We start from the raw sequence: 22,226 nt of genomic DNA, 5'->3' as shown, positions 1-22,226 counted from the left end.
ATGTCTCTGCAAATATTCCCTCACCCAGCCTTATCCTGGCCCAGGAACAACTCAGAAGCACACCAGGACTCAAGGCAATTACCAAATTGGCTCCTCTGCATTTATCTCTGTGGGTGGGTAGAGGAAAGCCCTCACAATTAATCTCAGATGCTGCCTGATTAGACACAACTCAGGGGTTATGATCCTCTCGGAGCCGAGGGGCCTGCTCAGAGTCTGGAGCTGCAGTGAGCCAGCTGAGGCAGCTCCTGCCCTCACCTCAGGTATGGGGAATCACACACAAGTGCAGGTCAGTGGCTACTGAGTGGGAAACTGAGGAAATGTAGGGAAAAAACAGCAAGAGCATGGCTGGGGAGCAGATTATGGCATCCTTCAGCCTCCATTCTTTGGGCTTCCCAATCTTGGCCTCTCTTCTCTCAGCTCCCATTACTGGCCTCCAAATCTCTTAGCCTCCACTCTCTTGGCCTCCCACTCTCAGCCTCCACTCTCTTGAGAGATGCCATATGCCAGTGTCTTATTTTTCCGTAGAAAAAGATAACACGGTGCAAACTCCAGATTTTGTAATGTGTGGTGGCAGTGCCAATCTTGCAACTGTCAGGTTGGAATCCCTTATTAGAAGGAACATATTATGGCTGGGATTTGAGGCAAAACACCAGGGAAAGAGATTGGAAAACTCAGGGAAAAAAAAATTCCATGATAAAACAATTAAAATTTGCCACGCAGAGGAATTCATCGTGTCCAGAACAGAATTCCTGGAAAGCAGCACCGTGAGAAGCTTTATGCAAAGTACTGCAAGAAAAAAGCCCCCAGCCCAGACAGCATGAGGCAGTGAAACTGGGAGTCTGCAGAAAGCAGTGCATTAAACCATCCACTGTGGGAAATGACACAGGAGAGGGGATGTGGAGCGTGGGGAAAGGAAAATGCTGGCAGCAGCAGCAGCAACAGTGCCGGCACTGGGCCCTCCTGGCACCACTGCTGGTGCCTCTGGGTATGGGGAGACACAGCCCCCAGAGGAAAAAGAAGGTCCAGCAATGGTGCACAAGTCAGTGTGGGGCTAATCCCAGTGGTATCATGGAAAAAAAATCCAGGTACTATAAGGAAATGGAAAAGCTAAAGATGGAAGCTCCCAACAGAGCAGGGCTGAAGGAGCCGATGCAGGCCTCATCCTGTCATACAGGTGTTTACATAGACAGGAAATAAGAGAACATTTCCATTACCTAACAGAGAGGTGCACTCGGAAGCTGGGCCAATGCTCAGTGTGTTGGATATGTCCACAGGGTCCCTTTCCTTCCCGCTCATGATTCCCTTTGGGAGCTCTCTTGCAGTGCCATTGGGATTGTGCAGCGTTTCACGAGAAAATGCAATTTCTTGTTGAGACACGGGGTCTGCTTCTGGCTGAACCTGAAGGAAAGAGGGATAAAAAAACAGAATCAGAGCTTCAAAAAACTTTGGGAAGAGTATTGCTGTGCAAAAGCTAAATGAAACATGAATTAAAGGTAAGAGAAGGATGTGCTAAAAGGCCTGATGGTCTGGTGACATCAAATTTCAGAACAAACAGGAGTAACTTACAGAGATGCCAGATCTGGCAGGAGTTACTGATGTCTACAGACCTCCCCAATGAGAGAATTAAGCCAAACTCTTGAAACTGCATTGTCTAAAGAGAGGCCTGGGCTTTACGTGACAGATATGGGGATCCTCACCCTGCAACCAAGCAGGCAAGCTCAGTTGTAAGCCCACAAAGGGGCATGGGGTAGCACGCTGCTGAGCCCTGAACTCACACAGCCCTGCAGAGCCCTGGTAAATGCATTACAGGGGAGGACCCAGCCTTTCATCAGCCTCCAGCAGGGAAAGGGAGAAAGTCCTCTGAAGTGGGTGTTCTTCCTAGGAGCATTGGGCCAGAGGCGGAACACGGTGAGGCAGCTGAGTGTGCGGACAAGACACAACCAGAACTCATTAACTCACCGCTGTGGTGCTGGTGGTGCCTCCAGGGAGACCACACAGCAGCACAGAAAACCCTGGAGACTAATTGAACATGGTTAATTATTAGGTAGTTTAAGATATATTTGAATTTCTTTATTGTGTTCATGTTGTTTGTTGCAGTTCTTTTTGGCTGGGGAAATGGTACCTTGCAGGAACTTTGGAAAGAGCCATTTGGAAGGCACTCGTGTCCCTCGGGGCTGGGGTGACACGTGGCTAAGCTACCTCAGACCCCTCCCAAGTCCCTCCAGTGTCTGCCAGCATCAGATGGCAACCTGCCCCAGTACATGCTCTTGTAAAAGGACACCGCAAAGCAAACACCTTGACTGGCAGGAGGCAGGTTTCTGCTGCAATCCACAACATTTGAAAAATAATTTGTTCCGTCAGTGAAAGCCAGCAGTGGGGTCACAACCCTCCCAAATACCACGATATAACCATGGACTTGGAGGTCTAGGCTTTAGCCGGCCTAAGACTTTATGAGCTGGAAATCTGCTCAGAAATTTCACCTTCGTAAAGGTGGATCAATTTACGTCCCTGCATCAAGGGCTGGCTAATGCTGTGGGTTTCTGTGCATGAGCTGAAGAGCGAGGCCGGCCTAGTGCAATGGCATAACCAGTGCAACCACATCAAAGGCAGTGGAGAGACGCTCTCTTCAGTGGAGGGTGCACTCATGTGACTGCTCTTTGCCGGAGATCATGAGATTATATGAACGCTGAAATTTAAAGCGAAATCGGGTGTGAATTAAGTCGGTTGAGGTAAAGGGAAATGCGTGCGGGAGTCTCTGCAAAGCCAACACACAGAAAAGTTTTGTTCCAAACTATGTCGAGTCTTTAAGCCATTTCTGCTGAGTGTTCAACCCACGTTTCAGCTCGCCTGGCTCAAGCTCTGAACACTGAGACCCAAGGATCTGCTCTGCGGAGAATTAATTCCTGGCAGCCAAATTCAAGACTCCAGACACAGGGGATATTACTCCCAGGGACAAATTTGGCCACTGGCATCCGTATTCAGCCCTGGATGAGCAGGAATGACTTCCTCGACTTGTAGAGCTGATTTGCGCCAGCTCCGAATTTGGCCCTGTGTCTTTCTCTTTGTTCCGTGTATAGTTAAATAGACAAGATGAAAAAACCATGACTAATTAGACTGTTAAATTAAACTGCTTTAAATTTATTTTATGTGATGCATAAAGTTCATAAAAAGAGGTATCCAGAGTAGTATCAGTGACCTTTCTCTAGGAGCTGCAGTCCACCCGGATGCTTTTTTGAACCAATTGGCTGAAAACTCCTGGATTTCTTAACACCTTTTATTCCCTCTCTGCCACTTTCAAACCTGAAGGATTTATTTTTATCAGTCCCTCACCCACATAATGACTTTAAAATTCCTTAGGTTCATACCTTAAAATATAGCTGGGAATTAGAAGTAATGCCAATTAACAAGTCAAGGCTCAAAGGCACTGATGGAGTTAGCTTGCACTTCTCCCTGGAAAACTGTCATAAGTATATATAAGGATCTGCACACCTCAGGATTTCTGTTCGGAGAACTCTGTTGGAAAGCACCTTTTCCACGGAATTTGCAGCCCCTCCACCACTGTGGTGTCTATAGACTAGACAGCCCTGAGCCAACAGGGGTAGTGGTGACCCAGCACTGCCCCACAAGTGCCTCCCCAAGCCTGTCCTCCCCTCAGGCTCTGGACTCACAGCAGATCCCAGCGCCCCTGTTTGGACAGGCTCGGCTGGCATGTCTGTGTTTGGACCCGCAGGGCTGTCCTCACCACACCAAAAAGGCAGTTTATGTGCTCCAGGTGTCAGTTGGTTCCTGGATCTGAAAACCTGGAATTTCGAGATGGACAAAAACCCCTGATTTGATATGCAGACATTCCTCCCACTCCCATTTACCAGGCACACAGATAAAAGGCAATTTGGTTAGACCTCGTGAGCCTCTGCTCCAGGATTTGGCACATGAAGGAGGCCAGAGTTTAGTTCCCAGGTCTGTCGGTGGCTTCAGGCAAGTTATTTCACTTCCCCCAATTCAGTTTCCTCCTCAGTGGCAAAGTGGTGCCTGCAATATCAAATAATATGTTTTCCCTCTGGCCACTGCACATGCTTCGTTGTTCTGGAAAAGCTGCTTTTACCCTTCAGGATCCCTTGCAGGGTGGGGGTGGCTGCAGAGCCACATCCAGGCACCGGGGGAGAGGGGCTTGCTTGGGAAATTCAGGAAGTGAAGAAGTTTTTTGTTTTGTAACCAAGAGCTCCTTGCATCCTTTTACTGCTGCCACCAATTTTGCTGTTAAGATAACCATCCCTATTTCCCATTTTGTTGAGAGTCCTATTGGTCATTCACCTCCTAATTCCAGGTTCAATCTTTCTTCCCGTATGTTGTCACCATCCTGCGAGCCCAGAGGCCAACCGAGTCCAGGTCAAATTCTGCCTGCATGAGCTGCTGGTAGCAAAGTTTAGTCCCCTCTGAAAGAAAAAGGACGTGAAACCTCCTCGTACCCTCCAAGCCCACGAGCTGGGCAGGACAGCACCACATCCCCATGGCACTGGGATGAGGCACTTTGCCTTTCCACGCCCGAGGAAGACAAGTGCGGAGAGCAGATGGCTTTTCAGAAGCCTAGAATTGTATATTGTGGCTGTGGCATCCCCTGCTCCTGCTGATGCTGCACTTCCCTGCCTTGTGCTGCTTTATTTGGGAAGGATGCATTCTCAGCAAAGGTGTGAATATCGCTCCCCTCGCAGCTAATCCTGACACGCCAGTGGCCCACAAGCACGATGTATTGCTAAGCAACACTTGGCAAAATCCATGCCAGGTTGTGTCGGCCCCCTTTGATGTTTCACAGAAGCATTGTCATTTCCATCTCTGGCATTGTTTCCAGCATTTTGGGTGTCAGTGTTCCTGAAAACCATCACAGAAAGGATGTTTATTGAACTGTCAGAGGGTGAATGATTGACACTAGGCACAAGTACTTTTCATGTTCAGGTTTTGGCATGCCACAATTGGATTATTTCCTGATAAATGCCATCCAATTCTACCAGATGGACCACTGAGAGATATGCCAACCTGTGTGAGAAATGGAGTAGATGCTCAGTGCCACTTATTGGTAGATGTGTGCTTCTCCAGTCTATCCTTTTGTGTAGCTGCAGGGTATTTCACGGAAGCAGTGACTTTTGTGATGCTCATAATTAGAAGAGCAAGGCAATTTTCATTGTGGAGAAGGGTAGGTTTCAATGCCCAAATCTGATTTCATTCACCTCAGTGTGGAAGTGCAATACCTGTTCCTCTCCTCTTAGATTTAATGTGTTCTCTGTGACTTGAGCATTAAAGAGCCATGAATTTTGAAAGTTAGGTATTTCTCATATATAAATAATTTCAATAAACCGATCCTCTGCCTTCCCCTTCATCTTTTCCTAATGGCTCATTTGCAGATCCGAAAGCAATACGAGGATTGTGAGGCAGGTGAAACATCTAAGGCAGAATGTATTATGTGTACCATCCAAAGTTTATTAAACGGCTGAATTCATTTCATTGACACTCAGCCGGAGAGGTATCTGTGGTCTCAGGATGATGGAGGGACAAGTGGCAGCATGAGGGGACAGTGTGACCCAGGCAGGAATGTCAGCAGTGGAGAAGGTTGGGGCTGTCAAATTGCCCCTGGAGCTATGTGGGGAAGAGGGTTTAAGCAGGAAGAGCTTTTTCATGGACACTGGTGCCTGTGCTGAGCAGAGCAGAGAAGGCAGGAACCATCCCACACACCCTCACACAGGCACTGGGTGAGGAATTGTCACGGTGAACAGGAGCTTTGCTTGCTGGCTTTCAAGAGGGAGGGGAGTTGTCTTTTTCTATTTGTTAGAGGTGATGCAGGAGGAAATCCCTAATTCTGCAGAATGGAAAGTTGGATGTCTGTGAAAACACAATTTTTCTGTCTGAACTGACCCACTAGAGAGACAAAAGAAACATGAAGTTATCTATTCCTGTAGTCCTCAGCACTTTAATATATACATAAAAAGCAGGGCCTTTGTACTACACCTAATGAGCAGAAGTGAATAATGTGGTATAATTAGCTTCCCTTTCTCAGCCTGCTCTCTCCGATATCTCAACACACTTCTGACAACAGCATGGTACAAGTGGTGACTGGTGCCTACATCTCAGATTTACCATTACTTCATTGTTCTGTGCTAACACATTTTTCATCTCTGCCATTATGAGGGCCTCTCTCTGCCGCTCTTATTTCTCCATTTCAGCCGTGGGCTCAGTCCCTGCCAGCTAAAATGAAACACAGCTCAGGCAGAGACTTCGGGGAGCAGCGGCTGTTATTGCACTGTCCCCTCTCCAGAGACCTGCGGTCAAACCCTTGGGTGCACACATGCAAACAGCACCCCTCAAAAACCTGTCTGACTGGCAGCCCAGCCCTGCCATCACCTAAAAATAACGAGTAGAAAAACGTACAGTCCCCCCCTCCCCCCTTTTTTTTCTTTTTTTTTCTGGATGGCCTTGATTAACTAAGGCGTCGGGTTTGCAATGGTTTGTGCATCAGCCGACCTCTGTGTCTCACCAGGGCTTGGGGATCTCAGAGCTGTGAATTTCCAAAGTTCACAAAGCACTGAGAAAAAGAAATTTATACAAAATAACCTCCTACTATTCCAGAGGAAAATGCAGAATAATAGCCTTTTTTGTTTTGCTGTCCTTACAAAAGGGAGCTGAGAGGCAAACCGATGATGCAGGACTTGCAAAAACCAGAGAGATCAAAAAATCCTGCTCCCAAAACAACCCCCTGTAAAATTATGTTACTGGGGTTACTTCCAAGAAAGTGACTACAATTTTGATTGAAGATTTGTTAGTAAGCTTACAAATCAATTCAAAACCAACCCTGTTTAAAAACCTGTTATGCAGAGATGCAGTAAAATGAAATGCACGCAGGTAATACTGCTGGTCTTGAGAACTTCAAAATTTCCTCAAAGTAATAACTTTAATTCAGTTCTTTCTGGCATAAACTTTTTCATCCCATTATGTCAAAAACTGTATTATCCATCCATTTGTCTGTCAGAACGATTCCCCCTGGGCCCATATACCACTGGTTCTTCTATTCTAAACCTCCCCATTACATCCTGCTATCAAGAGTCACAATTTTCAGCGAAAGTCTCTTGTGACTTTTGACAATGTTTTACAGTGAACTAGACCAGGAAGCTCAGAGTTAAAGGAAATCTTCCATTCTGGCAATGAATATGTAATAGGCATTACACTGTGCAGTATACCAAAAATGTAAGGTTCATTAAGTCTTTCAAAGGCAAGAACTTCCATGTAGCTTTGAATGAACCTGTCTCTGCAATGGCATTAGCAAATGATATTTTGGGGCAGGAGATATTAATACTACACATTAAGGAACAAATTTGTTTAAATGCTATATAGCTCTGCGTGGATGCAGATGATCCAAGAATAAATAAAAAGTGAATAGTCGTCCAACTTTATATGTAAATTGTCTTTGGCTTATATACATAAGAATGCTCTTTGCTACTAAATTCCTTCATATTAACAAGCAGGAATGTAACTAATATATAAAATAAAGTCATTCTCTTTAATGAGAATGCTAAATATTTTAAAGAAATGCACAGCTATGAAATATTGTCAAGGGCATTTTTATACTTAAGTTTAAGAACACTTATGACTTAACTGTTGAATAATTTAACACATTCAGCCTTGAAGTACTATTTATGTATGTTTTTTAATGTTCATACTTATGTAGGCTTTTCTTTGCTCAGGATTTAGGACCTTTGATTTCTGTTTATAAAATTTACATCTTTAATCTCCCAGCTCTGTGCATTTCCCCATTTGACTCCTGCAACAATATAGGCAAAAAATGCTGAGAGGAAAAAAGGAGCTAAAAGCCTCGTGCAGCTTGGAACAGGGACTGTGTGGATTTTAGCAAACATAAGGACAGATTTTAAGGAAATGAGCTCCAAGTAGAAAACCTCGACAAACATGAGCCACCTGTACAACTCAAACGGAGGATTTGCAAATGGGTTTATGAGCTTTCTCTGAGAGGCAAAGAAAGCCCCATGAAGGGCCCTGGCATGTCGTGGGAACCCTGAGTTATCCCACACAGCTCCTACCAGGGAGCCCTGTGCCCGGCCACACGTTTTCTGGGGAACAGGGGAGGAATTCCCCACACAGCACCTGGGTGGGTGGTGGGACACAGCTGAGGCTGGGGGAAATGCCACCCCAGCACTCCTGACCCCTCAAGGGTCCCTGGGGTCTGCCGGGCACAGACCCACCACCACGTGCGCTGGGGCAGGGGCAGTGATCCTGAGAGCACTCGGCTTCAAGGCTGACCTACCTCCACACCCGAAATGTTCAGGGTCAGTCGACAGAGCAGCACAGAAAAAAGTTTTGCTGAGTGATGGAACAGAAGCTGAATTCTCCCCACGATTGTGATATTGCATGAAATTTGCTCTGGGATAAATAAAAACATCGACCGAAACTGTTTACAGCATGTCTTGTCACCTTTCATTACGGTCTTTCGCAACACACTGATGTTTCGTGACACAGCAGATGTAACTTGACATGTCACACACTGAGCAGCAACTTTCAGGAATTTCTGAGACATGTTTCTTTCAAAAGCAGTGTCTCGACCAGACAGTTGGTCCACGAGTGCATTTAAAACTGAGGCTAGAAGAGCCGGGCTGAGATGCGACAAGCATCGCACGCAGAATATTTGGTCTGACTTTTGCTCTGTATTTTATGTGCTACAAGCCATAGGCAGGGAGATGGACAGATCATCCAGCACGATGGATGAGCTGCTGCCAAGCTGATGTTACTGTATAACTATGGGCCCCTCAGTACCCATTCTGCCTCTGATAGTCATCACTTGCCAGTGTCCAAATGGATTATATATATCTGGCATGTTTATGGTATAAAGGAAGATGAATCTGAATATCTGCAAACCTTGGGCTCACAGGATGATGCATTTGGAAGGGAAAACAAGTTTTTCAAGGGCAAAAAAAAGTTAGCAGGGTTTTATCAAAGGGAATTAACCTAACACCTCCTCGCATCAGGCTGCACTACCACACATTGAGAGATCACTTACCTGGGGAGGCAGAAGGAGAGAGTGAGGATTAAGAGCAAGAACTGCCACATACTTTAGCACAGGGATGTCTTTCTAGCTGGAAATTCTATGTGGTGGTCACTGGCACACTGAGCTGAGCAATTTCTTTAGTGCTGATGTTTATTCACAGAAGCAAATCAGCAGAAATAATCCCAGGGACCTGGTTCTATGAGGCTCATCGAGCTGGATCATGGCTAAGCAGGAGACCCTCAAAGCAGGAGAAATAGGGACCCTGGCCTGCCCTGCAAGAGACACCCTGCTGGATCAAACCACTGAGCAAAAGCTGGGCCACATCAGCCTTCCCTAGTGAATGCTCTAGGAAGTGGCTGCTTTCTAGGTCATGGGCACTATTTTCTCAGGAGAGGCAAGACAGAGAAGCATGGAAGACTAGAAGAACTGTGAGATACAGAACGATGTAGGATTAAGACAAGAAAACTACTCCCTTGCTGCAGTGGACCAGATCCTCCAGCAGCAGCGATGGGCTCTGAGCACTGAGCCCATTTGCACTGACTCAGCATCACTGCAATGTAAGTACCACCCCCACTGGGGTCTTTAACGCTGCAGCGCTGTCAGCACGGGCTTTGCATCCCAGGGAGGAGATACCTAATTTGCTCAGAATAACTGCTTGCACTCCCTCTGCCTCCGCCTTCCAACAGACCTGAACAAGGGGGCAATTTGGTTCCACAAATGCAGCCTTAAATTAAAATATGTAAATAAAAGAGAGAACTGGAGAGTGAAAACACTCATCATCTTCCCGAAACTAAGCGACTCGACGTATGTCCTTGGGATATCGGCAAAGGGACCCAGGAATCTCAACAAGAAGTCAAAGTTTACAACAGGAATTCAAGACAAAATGAATGTTGCAGCTGTAATACACAAACGCACAACCTTGCCAAGCCTCACTCCCTTACAAAACACCTAAACCTCTGCATCTCATAGCTTCAAGGACCTCTTTTCCAAGAGTGCCTCCTGTAAAGCTTTATTTCCTTTTGAAGTCTGCTTTCTACTTTACTCTATTTTTTTGCTAGGAATATATTTAGGTAGGAACTGGCCTTTACATCCACAGGCAGCCGTGGCTATCAGTCAATCTATCAGCAAACTGCTCATGAAGTTCACTAGACAAAGGGTTAGTGCAGCTAGTACCACAATAATGTAGAAACAGAAATATTACAAAGTAAAGGCTTATAAAATAATAAAAATTCTACTTAGTTCAGATACCTCCCAGTGCCTTTGGCAAAATACCTTAAGCATTCCACATAAGGCGGGCATTGTCTTTATAAGATGGCACCTCATAAAATGGTATTAAATATCACCAACGGGGCTTCATATTTCATCCAGCAGGGTTTAGGCCAGACATGTTCTATATCACACATTATTAGAATGACATCTGCTTTGCAAGTTGTGTACCCAGGAGCATACCTTGATAACTCATTTCAGCACTCATTCTCGAGGCTTCTGTGGCTTCGTAATACCTAATATGTTTAACTCATTTTGAACAGAAGTCTAAAGCCTGTCGTGGCCCTCTGGCCAAAACTGTAGCTGTCAGGCAACGGAGCCAGCTATCAAACATTACTCATTTATCATTAGTGGTGATGCAGCTGTACAGAGAAATGTACCCACTGAAGTGAAGGGCTGTCAATTGTTCCCTGTATAATACTCCTCTCCTCAACAGGGCATTTCGCCATGGAGGTACAGCTAGAGCACTCTGCTACTTCCCCATAGCACGGAATTTATAGTCGCAAGGAAATGGGGAACGCATTTTCCTTTAAATGGGTCTGCCACGAGATGAATAAAGCAGTCATCAATGGGATCTATAAGCAGAGAGGGGCGGTGCACTGTTTATAAACATCACACAGAGGTGTGTATCCACACCAGCGCCTGTGCCTGTGTGCACATACACACACGGGGTGTTTAGAAAAAAACTCTCTGGATCTGCACTGGTATTTAAAAACTGGCACACGATCAGTACCAAAGGCTCTGCTTCCTCTTTGCTCGCCATTTCCATAAGAAGACTGGAATGTGCAATTTAGGCTTCAAATTTCCATGTCTATTCTGCTTGCAAAACTCCAACACACGCTACCTTGAACTTCACTATCCTCAACTCTGCTCCCTAGGGAGGAAAACAGCCAGATTAAATCTATATGAGAGATCTCCTGACTGCAGACACTACTGCCTTTATTCACAAAGGCAAAGCACAGCAATGGTCTGGGAAAGCACCACGGTTAAGATACTATCTCCAGGCACCTTTGAACCACTGCTGCATGCAAATATTTGTACACATGCATTACGAAGAGAGTGTGGCACAAGTCCCTGAATTTTGATTTGTCTCTATACAAATGAGATACAGAGGAGCGAGACAGGCTCTGGTGGTGAAGAGCAAAGCTCTGGCTCCCATATCTTCCTTTCCACTATCTCAGTGGGGTTTCTCCTCTGGAGACCACCAAGGCCAAAGGGAATCTGCTCCTTGCTTTCAAGGCAGTCACACAACTACAAAAATGTCAAAAAGGGGTACTTCAAATCAGGAATACAAATCCATCCCTAGCAAGCAACTGGAATATAAGTGTTGCTCCCATATAAAATTCTGACCTTGGTCCACCTGTGCCCAAGTTTCTGGAAAATGGAGATGATCTGTGCCTAGAAAATGGTTTCAGCTCTTAAAGTGAGGAGCAACCACAACCATGATGTGACTTTGAGCAGACATTACGCAAAACCTCAATTTTATACCCGAATTTCCAGCCATCCTGGATTCACCCCAAACAAGTTTGCTGAAAAATCCCGTAAACTTTCTCCAAAGAGCTTCAAGAAAGCCTTTTGTCAAACATGGTCCAACTAAGAGACTGTGGCGAAACCATGGTCAGAAGGACTTTTGTTCCCCCTTTTGCCCTTGTACAAAGTATCCATGAATTCTGCCATAGATAATGCCACCTTGTCAACAAAACAGCAATTGAACAATTTTACATGTATTATTACATATTTCTGGTACACTTGCACTGTGGCAATACAAACCCAGTGACAAAAACACAGCTGTGCTTCAGTTGTGTCCCAAGTTTAAACACAGTTGCTCGCACCGACACGGTTCTCATCCATAACAAGACAAGTAACAGGGAAAGGGAGGAAAAATGCAGCCCTGAAAGTCGCAAGTGTGGAACTGCTCCTGGGGAAAAGCTCCCCTCCACCAGAATGAGCCAGGAGCGGACACAGGTAAACTTGGAGGTGCCTGGGGCAGCTATCTCTTGAAGGCATGCCACTGAAAGGGAAGTCCCATAGCCTACTTTGTGCGTGCTGAGGATCTTTTTCCTCCTCTTCCCCACTTCTCAACACCACTTACACCCAGTGGTGTAAGGACTACGCTCCCTTTATCCCTTCTGCTCTGACCACTGAGCCAGGAGGCTTTGCATTACTTCAGAAACACAAGGACATTTTGTGCCAGCTGAAAATGAACGCAGTAGGGAGGAAGACAATGAATGACAAAGCTCTCCTGGCAGATGTGGGCTATAAAAAGAGATCATGATGTGGTGAAACAAGTCTAACCAAAGGGGTTTGCCAGAAACATGGTGAAACAGGCTTCAAGTGTGGAAATGACACCACCAAATTCAGAAAAGAGAAAACCAAACAGCCTGAAGCTTGGCAAGCAAGCAGCAACTTGGGGCACAGTGGAATACCGAGGAAAGTGGAAATAGCGACTTCTGTTTGTGATTTTCCTCCTCTACAGCCCGTGGTCTCCCAGGGAAAGGACCTGGCCCCTCACTGGCAGGGTGCAGAGCTGAAGAGAGGCCAGTGGCACCTGCTCTTGGCAAGCTGGGCTGCAGCTCACCACGTTCCACAGAGCAGGACCATGGCTGCCAGGCTCCCTCTCTGACCTGATCTGATCTTATCTGCACTTCCAGGTGCCTCTGGAGCCCAGTGCTCTCTTATTACCATCAGTCTGCCATAACAAACTTGGATACATTTGCGTTCATTCCTCAGCCTCCTTATTTAATGTAGGAATGGGCAGAGGAGCACTGCAAGGATGTGCGAATGGCGGTTTCATTAGCCACATTTTATTTCTAAACCAGCAAAACTCAGCCTTTGAAGGGGGCCCCTCCTTTCTTTTTTTTTTTTTTTGCCAAACCCTGGACAGAAGCCATCTTTCCGAGTCAGAATGGATGTACATGACGGTGTAAAATCCCACGAGCCTCTCCTCAAAACAGCCACAGGGGTTTGCAAACAAGTCACAGAAAAACCCTCTTCACCCATTCCCCCAGGGCTAGGCAAGCTCCCTCTGAAACACTCCCAGCTGCTTTGTGCTCAGTGAGTAGCAAGGCCTGAGCACAGGCTTTAAAATAGTGTTACAACTAGACCAGGCAAGGAAATTATTGACTTCTCAAATATTCTTTCTGTATTATTACATGTTAAGAGAAATGATGGGTTTGGTTATGACTATCAAGTTAAGCAGGGGCTGGAGAAGCAAGTTGTCAGCTTTCCTCATAGGAAACAGCCACGGCTGAGCTCTGCGTGTTAGATATGCCAGGACAGGGAAGAGCTTAATTCAAACTGCTCTGGGTGACTAAGATGAACTTGATCTTATCATTGCACCATGATTTTTGTGGGTTACTTTATCTTCCACAGGAAACTCACCCTTCCTATCGCTGCTCTATCTCCTTGTAACACCTTTACACCCTGTTTCCTAAGTGAGGTGTCTTCCTCTCTTTAGACTGAGCTCACAATCACCTGCTCCCATTCTCAGCTGTACCACTTTGCTCCATGAGGTCTCCTCAAAATCCCTGCAACACTGCTTTGGGCAGAGATGCTGGGAAACCAGCAGCAATGATGGGTTGGGAGCTGGCAGCCTCAGGGACCGGCCAGGAAGTGGCAGAGCAGGGGGGCAGCAGGAGGGCTGGGCACCACACTGTGCCCCCACTGCCCCAGCTGTGCAGAAACCACCTCGTGCCCCGAGTTTCTGTGGGAACCCTGCTGGCTGCTGAGAGGGGTCAGTGTTCATTTCAAACATGCCTCAGTGCACCGTGGTTTCCCACAGCTCCTCGAGGTCTGCGCTGTGATACAGTTGGTGAGTCATGCACAGATTAGTCATGGAGGGGATTTATTCTCGTCTGCAGAAAGTCCGGCATGAGTAAAGACAATGTAAGTTTGGCAGCGGCTTGTTTCGGTTCTGGCCGGTGCCAAAGCTGAGCTGTGTCTCATCCCCAGGTGTGTGGCTCCGGCTGGTGAGGCAGACAGGACCACACATCCTTTTTAATGCCTTTCTGCCCACACCAAAACTCTGAGTCAATGCAGGCACTACAGAATGGGACCAGCTCATCTCACAAGCTCCTCTTCAGGCTAATGACACTTCCACTGATTATTGACCTTCACCAGGGCCAAGCTACCAGGAAAGGCTCCAAGCCCTCCAAGTCTCCCACCAAAGCTTACCAGTCACTTGGATGAGATCTTGGCTTCATTGAAGCTGGGAGCAAAACACTCATGCAAGCCTAGCATTTTACTCCTCAGTGATCAAATGATGCAGGAATCTAATTTTCCTGTATATCTTCCAGTCCCAGAGCACCAACTCCCTAAACAACTCCTGGAGATTTTTTTAACTGTAAAAACTGCTTTTTTTTCATTTCTCAGGGACAATAAGATATCCATCAATAACAACACATTTCTGACCAGGAAGCTGTCTGGCATGTTGCTGCCACAATGTTAAGTTCCAGGTAATTTTTCCTGGATGAGTTTACGCAGTGAGTGTAAAATCGTACCTGCTGACTGTGGCAGGAATCACGGGTCTGCGGGACGCTCCTTCAGAACTTGGGCTTCTGAAACGAGAAAATGTTTTCATTCATATTTTAAAATTCCATTCATTAACAGGTGTATAAGGTTTGACTTCTTCAAAGTATGCTGCAGACACAGCCTAATAAATCTCCATGACACCTCACTGCATCTCCATTTTATAGATGTGGTGATTCGAATATATCCAAGTGAAATGACTTGCCCAAGGCTAATGAAGGAATCAATGTCAGAGACAGGATTAAAAGTAGAAAAATTCCCGGCCCCCAGTCTCATAACCTAACTGTGGTCTGCATTTCACTCATATGAAAACAGAAAAGGGAAACACATCTATTTTGAATATTGTGAAAAGTAGTTCAGAGCAGATGGGCAGCCTGATGTTTTAAAATTGCTTTACTTTATCATAAAATATCAATAATACACAGGATGTGGTTCTTGTCCAAGAGTATACCAAGGTGTGAACAGCACAATATGTGTCACTGGTAGCTTTCAGAGCAGCTGAGATGGCACTATAGAATAAAATAAGGACAGTCTTTGAGATGTCTCTCCTGCCCTGTTCCTTAAAACAGATTTCTTCCCGTGTGCTGCAGCCGGTAAAAGCAGCTTTGAAGCTGATGAATACCTGTTGGGTAATGAATCTGTAGCGAGACACTTATTGTCACATCTCAGAGGCAGAACAAGAGGTCTGTAATGCCCATCGCTCAAAATTTTGGGTGGCTCTAGCCACCTCTTTCTTAGATGCTAACACAGAGCAAGGCAGCATCTTCTCTGTCACCAGAACGTAACAGGAAGACAATGCACCTGTCTAGCTGTGTAGAAGAATAATTTAAAAGGGAGAAAAAAAAAAAGGAAGGTACACTTGTGTCATTAAATATTGATGAGTAAGATTCATTGACTGAGTGAGAGACAGTAGGATATGGCTTGAAATAAAACCCCATGAGGGCCACACCCCCTAGTATGCCCAGGGCCATCCCTTTAAAGGTAGGACAATTATAATTAATTGAGCAATCTGACAGAAAGCATACATCCATACACTGGAGCAGAAAGTGACACTGTGCACGGAGCCATCATGGACACTTGAAGGGTTAATACTGGTTCACTAGACCAAGGACAGTAAATTCTGCCTGTGGCTACCACCAGTCTATTGTATTATTATTGCAGGCCTTAGAAACAGCTTTTAATTTTAACCCTTTCCAGCCCTCTCTTCTATTTTCTTTTTATAAATAATTGGCATTGAATAAAATGGCATGAAATCTTCGTAGTTCTACCTTTCAACAATTTCTTTTCACTTTCAGCATTCAGAACACTGTGCAAAAATAAAAAAGAATCCAAAGAACCTGAACTTCCTTTACCTATAACTTTTAAGGTTCCCACAAAACTGGGGTCCTTTCATTTTGTTGCAATCAGTCCCCACTCTTTGCTGCAAGGATGAAGAATCCCATCCACCACTTACTGGAAATGGTGATGTGAGTATTCAGAGTCGTGACAAACACACAGACTGAATACAGATAGCCCTGTACCCCCTTCAGTCTTCCCGACACCTGCATTCATCCACCTGACTACGTTTTTAAGATGACGCGCTGGGAATTGTTCACGCCTGTAAGAGCTGACAAATCAAACACGCAGGAGCCATTGGCTACCTGTAATAAAGAAATCTCATTCTGGATGACAATTTCAGCAATATGCTGAGCACATCCTCAGCCTTAGACAGGCTAAAGAGAAACAACCAACGGAGAAGGGATTATATGAAGGAGTGCAGGAGACAGCAGAGGACTGACTCAGTGACCCAGGAGGTCTTTCCAATCCTATATTTCTATGTTTCTATCTGTTCATATTGAAGTTGATGGGAGACATTTCCACCGACTTCAAAGGGCTTTTATCCAGCCCCAGTTTCATTTCTTTTCAATATATAGATGCAAGAGTAATGTCACGCATGATTTTCACGAGACATGCTAATATACAATCAGTTCTGGGAGCAGCAGAATGAACCCAGGTAGATAAATTGTTCATTCCAAAATGCTAAACATGCCAAGACCTGAAAAATATATCTCCTCGTATCTGACTTGCAGACAAGCCCAGCAGTTTCACAGCTGGATTTCCAGTCATCATTAAGCCATAATGAATGATGCCAAATAAATTGTCCTGTTACCTAGTTCCACTTTTTGTGCGATACAAGGAATAAGATGAACAAACATTTTTGATCGAGGGATCAGCTCACTACAAGGCTGGTCCACGTTTCCAGCAACAGGAAGGAGCGTCCCGTCATGAAACCTGTAGCTTTCTATGGAAGGTTATTTAATGCAAATGGGTCATCACCTGTTAGAGAGATGAGCCACAAAATGCTCAGGAAAGAGGTGTAGAAGCCTAATGTTGTTGGAGACAGAAAGAAAGAATGAGACGGTAGAACGGGGTGGGTGTATAATTACACAGTGTTTTCTCTTCCTCTCTTTTTTTCACTGAGCAGGCACTCAGCCTGCTCAGCAGAGTCACTCCAATATGTTATCTAATGGCTTTGTCGTTACTTGTGAGATTCCCCATCTGTGGGCAGACTGTGCCACTGCCTCGTTCAGCTGAGCAAGAGAACATTCACTTGCTCGCTCAGATCTGGGGGGACAGGTCTTGCTCTGGAGCAACAAAAAATGAGCTGCTTCTTAGTTAGGTCTGAACCTTTGTACTTAAGTCAGCCTTTGATGAAAGCTTCCTCTGGATTTCAATGCTGCTCTTTACAGCTGGACAATCTGCTGGCTCTCTCTGGCTCCGTCTTTTTTTTGTTCTTTACACTGGCATCGTTCTGATCTATGTGGTGGTCTCACATTTTCCTCCAGAGCTTTCTGCATCAGCCTTGTTTTCAAAGCCATATAACACAAGCAATGATTTCTAACCTGCAGTTGCTTCAGAAGGATGGATGTTCAGACATAATCAGTCCATTTTGCTATTTTTTTCACCTGTTATACAGTAGCTGCTCCTGCTGTTTGGATGCTTCTTTACTCACTCTCCTTTTCAATCTCTTTTGTCCTCATAATTTACTGTTAAACTCTAAGTGATTTATAAAACATGGAAAACTGTATTACACCCAGTTTAGCTCTGCTTAAAGCAGAGTCATTTCCTCCTGGTGGGTTCATGGTGCCTCTAATGAGGATGTTCCACAGAAGGACTCAGCCACTCAGGGGCACAGGTATAGCTACTTACTTTGACTCCTCAGATGTGGCAGGTCTTCCATGACCAGGACAGAGAAAGGACACCACACCATGAGAAAAGAGATGGCCAGGATGCTGAGATAACCCTGATGCGCATTCAGAGGTCTGAGTGCTTCGGGGCTGTATCTGGACCTCAAAACTTCATCAGGACTCACGCATAGGATCCACAAGTGGCACAGGTCTGATGGAAGCGCAGTTCCCAGGTAGCCCATATTTGAGAGCCCATCAGTTCATCCAGACCTGCAGAATCACTCTGGTTGACGTCATGATTATCTCATCAGTGGCCACATATCACAGAGGAAAAGTTGTGGTTTGCTGTCATTTACAAGTGTCATCCTCTACAAATGGGAAGAGGAGTTCAAGAACGGCAAAGCTCAACTGATTTGAACAGTAGCCCAACGTGGCAAGATATTTTACCTGTGACTGTCACATCCAAATTTAGTAGATAGCATGCGTGCTTTTTATTTGATTTTTAGCAGGTCTCTCCACAATAAATATAAGAGCAGAATGCATAAACAAAGTGCCTGGCACTTACAGTTTATCTTGGTGACAAAAAATTTGATTGATGATAAGTTCAGAAAGTGGCAAATTTTGAACATAGGGTAAACAACCTTTCATTGCTGATTTTAATTATTTTTATTTTTTTTAGCTTGGTTCCTCTTAGCCGTCTTTTTCCAGCGCTCCATCAGCTGCTGGGTGGGAAAAAAAAAAAAAAGCCTGCCCTATTTGTTCCTCATGGATTTTCACTGATCAAGTTGCATATCAGCAGGTTAAGAATTAAACAGAGAACTTTTGCATGTCACATTCCTTCTTCTTGTCTCTTTACAGGACAAAGACCGTGAGACAGACCTTTCTGCTTGTAAAATGCTAATTTTTAACCTATCCTTATTACCGCAATACCAAAAGAGTGCAGGGGTGCAGGCACACAAGCAGAATGAGGTAGCTCAGAAGAGATGCCAGTCAGAGAAGCTCCATTCATAAAGCACAGAAGGAAAAAATATTTTACAGAGGGGGAAATTAAGGCACAATCTTCTAGTGATTTGTGTCCAGGAGCTTCTAGGCGGAGCATGGACAAAGGGCAGGCGCAAGCCGGACCCCATGGCTGCTAATCTTGTGCCTTAGCAACAAGACCACTCTCCCTCTGTGCGCAGGCTCAGAGAGAAGAGGGGCAACCTTCTAGGAGGGAAATCCTTGTTGGATTAAGCACTTCACTTGCTTTCCTCTTCTCACCCCTTCCCTCCTCCAGAGCACGGAGGATGGGGAGGGGGCCAGGTGGTGAAACGGTGCCTGCCCCTCCTCATTCCCCAGCCCACCCCACATCCAGCAGGGTCCTGGGGCTCCGCTGCGGCCCCCGGATGCCCGCGCCCCTCGGCCGGGGAGGAGGGATATGATTTGTAATTGCAATATTTTCATTACTGTCTCTTAGTTCTTTGCACACTAATGTCAAGAGCTTTGTCTTTGTAGTGTTATTGGCATTTTTCATCGTATTCATGAAGTGTGGGTCAATTTTCTTCAAAAGGCTCACTTCGCCAACTTGCCACAAAGACAGACAGTAATAAATTCTACTAGTGCACAGCGAAGGCTTCGTAGCTGCAAGCAACAATAAAAAGCAATGAGCTGGGTGTCACTAAGTAACTCCAGTTTACACTGCATTTTCTTCTTTTATTGAAAACTCAGAATATGAATTTATTAATGAACACACAGGCCTACTTTGAAGGGGTGGGGGGGGGCCCGAGTCAATTTATTTGGTATTCACACAGTGTGTGCCTACATTGTATTGTTTCATCATTTTATGGCCAGGCACAGCTTGTTAGGCTGTGGCCCTCCAGAAAAAAGCAGGCTCATATAGCAACACCTTGACGTAGATGTACAGCTGCTTTCACTGTGGCTGTCTCACCTTTAGCCCCGTCTGTCTACTGCCGGCTTTCATTTTCCGCATTCATACATCAATAAGCTTTGCATGCTGACACCTAATTTTGCAGGCTACTTTGGTTATGGAGGCCATGTTTTGCATATCACTACCCACCCCCTTCTGACATCTACTGCCTTTAAAGAGGGAGAGAATAGAGAGAGCACGAAAGAGGGATTCTTTTCTTCTCAGCCTAATCAGAGATTTCTTTATATTTGTCAAAAGCAGATCTGCCAAATCAACTTTAATTGATTCTTCCACAGTTCTCATGTATGATTTTTGAAGGACTGGGCTTGTGTTCCAAGACATAGTGTTGTGTTTCAAACAAATATGAGGTTTCTACAGTAAATCAAATTTGGATGCCAATTAGTTAGCATTTTCCATTCCAATTAAATTTGAGACCTTTCTGATTTTGAAAGACTTGTGTGTCTATGCCTGTGTGCATGTACTGATGTGTGTGTGCCTATCTCTATCTATTTTGGAGAGGCAGAAAGATATATACGTATAAAATATTTAATGTGCTCTCAGTGGTCTAATAAGCAGGGAGGGGTTAGAGCCACCCATTTAAATACACATTTTGGAGGATTTTTATTTTTTTTACCTTGTTTATTTCACATGGGCTTACCAGCCCATTCTAACCTGTTATGTGACACCACAAAGGTTTTTACTTTCTCAGTCAGGTGGCTAATGTCATTATATCGTTGACAACTCATAAAATGTTATAATCTAATAGGGCCTTCCCTCCCCACACACACATAGTGAAAGCTCATTGTAGCAAAGAAAGGATTAGGGGCAAAAAGGAAGATTAATGTTTAAAAGAATGGAAGAAGGCTGAGTCCAGATAGAATACTGTAGCTTAAAAACAAATATAATTTGTATATTAAAATGTGTCTTGATCTTCCTAGATTTACTCTAAATAAACCCAGCATACAATACAGGGGATTTCCTACTGGATATTGAATATTTCAAGCAAAGTTTATATATTTGGGTTGAATCAATTTTTAAATGAATTCCTCCTTTTATGACTAAAAATCAGTTTTTAGGCAGACTCAGAATACAGAGACTAAGACTGAATCCCACACTACCAGGATGGGAAGGAAACAAAAGCTTGCTTAGGTTAGGTGGAACTCTCATGTACAGTCACAGCCAACCATCAAACTATCCCAGACAATATTTGTGCTATGGACGAAGAATCTTCCCAGTACCCATGGCTCTGATTGCCACACAAGGGACAAACCTCTCACCAATAAGTTTTACCCTCTTGGGTCCCCAAAAGGACCTCAGGCCAGCCAGCCAGCCCAGCTCCAGCAGACATCAGGACCAGGCAGATCCATTCCCATTCGTTTCCAAGAACTCAAAACCGCAGCAGGGAGGAATTCACCCTCAGCAAAATTCGGGTGGGAACAAGCACACGCCTGCATTTCTTTGGGAAAGAGATTAATTAGTTTCTTCCTCTTATAAAACATAAATAAAGGAACAAAGACCTGAGCTTGAGAAGGTGAGAAAATCCAGGCACACTTGGCCAGCAGGGAAAAGGAATAATCTTCGGGTAGTTTGGCGCTAGAACGGCGTGTTTTGTATTTTCTCCTACTACACACAACTACTGGCCTACACCAGCAAAAGCAGTAAAATGAGGAATTATGACGGCTATTGAACACCATTCACATATTCACAGTGTCGCATCCGATGTCAATTAGCGAGCCTGTTTCCATAATTGTTATACAAGGGGAAAATCTACAGTGTTAAACAGCTCTTGAGTTCACGTTTCTGGATGGGCTTTGTTTGGTGGAGTGTTTAGCGCACATAAAATAAAATCCATGGGAAACATGCCTGGCACGAGACCTTTGACGGATTTGTGTTGGGAGAGTTTTATATTCAGTCTAATATGTGTGGTTTAGGTTAAATTTTTCAAGCCAGCTTCTCCTTCTACCTGGGCAAAACCAAGCCTTTTGGGTGGGGAAGCTGCAGATTTGCTGAGATTTTGATTGGACTGAATGGGCAGGTTGAGGAGGAAAATCGCAGAGGAATATGCAAACATTTTGCAACTCTCAAACCAAAAATGTCTCCAGCCTTTCATATAAAATCTTTTGGACTCTGATATTTAGTTGCCAGCTTGAATAAAAACAAAAGGATTCAATGTTGAAATGGAACTGATGTTGAACGTCAAACTGGCCTTATAAAAGTTTGGGGTTTTTTAACTCTTTTTTTAATAAAAAGTCTAAAATTTAATGTTTAGTTCAGCTGATGATCAATTTTTCTTCTACATTTCAAGATCTGCAATAACCAA

The 22,226-nt window shown here is 44.8% G+C and overlaps 1 long non-coding RNA gene across 1 annotated transcript in view; it reads right to left on the bottom strand.

Annotated features, from left to right (window-relative positions):
• Nucleotides 1-22,226, bottom strand: part of LOC121674763 — a 96,314-nt gene that overhangs the window by 290 nt on the left and 73,798 nt on the right. The window contains exons 2-3 of the long non-coding RNA XR_006019820.1: nucleotides 14,806-14,862; nucleotides 1,215-1,398 (exon numbers count right to left, since the gene is read on the bottom strand). This is a non-coding gene — a long non-coding RNA (uncharacterized LOC121674763). The remainder of the gene's footprint in view (nucleotides 1-1,214; nucleotides 1,399-14,805; nucleotides 14,863-22,226) is intronic.

This window comes from Corvus kubaryi, unplaced genomic scaffold (genome assembly GCF_017639235.1).
Source record: "Corvus kubaryi isolate FWS band 111438036 unplaced genomic scaffold, C.kubaryi_AGA036_p1.0 70, whole genome shotgun sequence".
Lineage (NCBI taxonomy): Eukaryota > Metazoa > Chordata > Aves > Passeriformes > Corvidae > Corvus > Corvus kubaryi.
The sequence above is the reverse complement of the archived record's forward strand: the minus strand, read 5'-3'. Positions and strand labels throughout refer to the sequence as shown.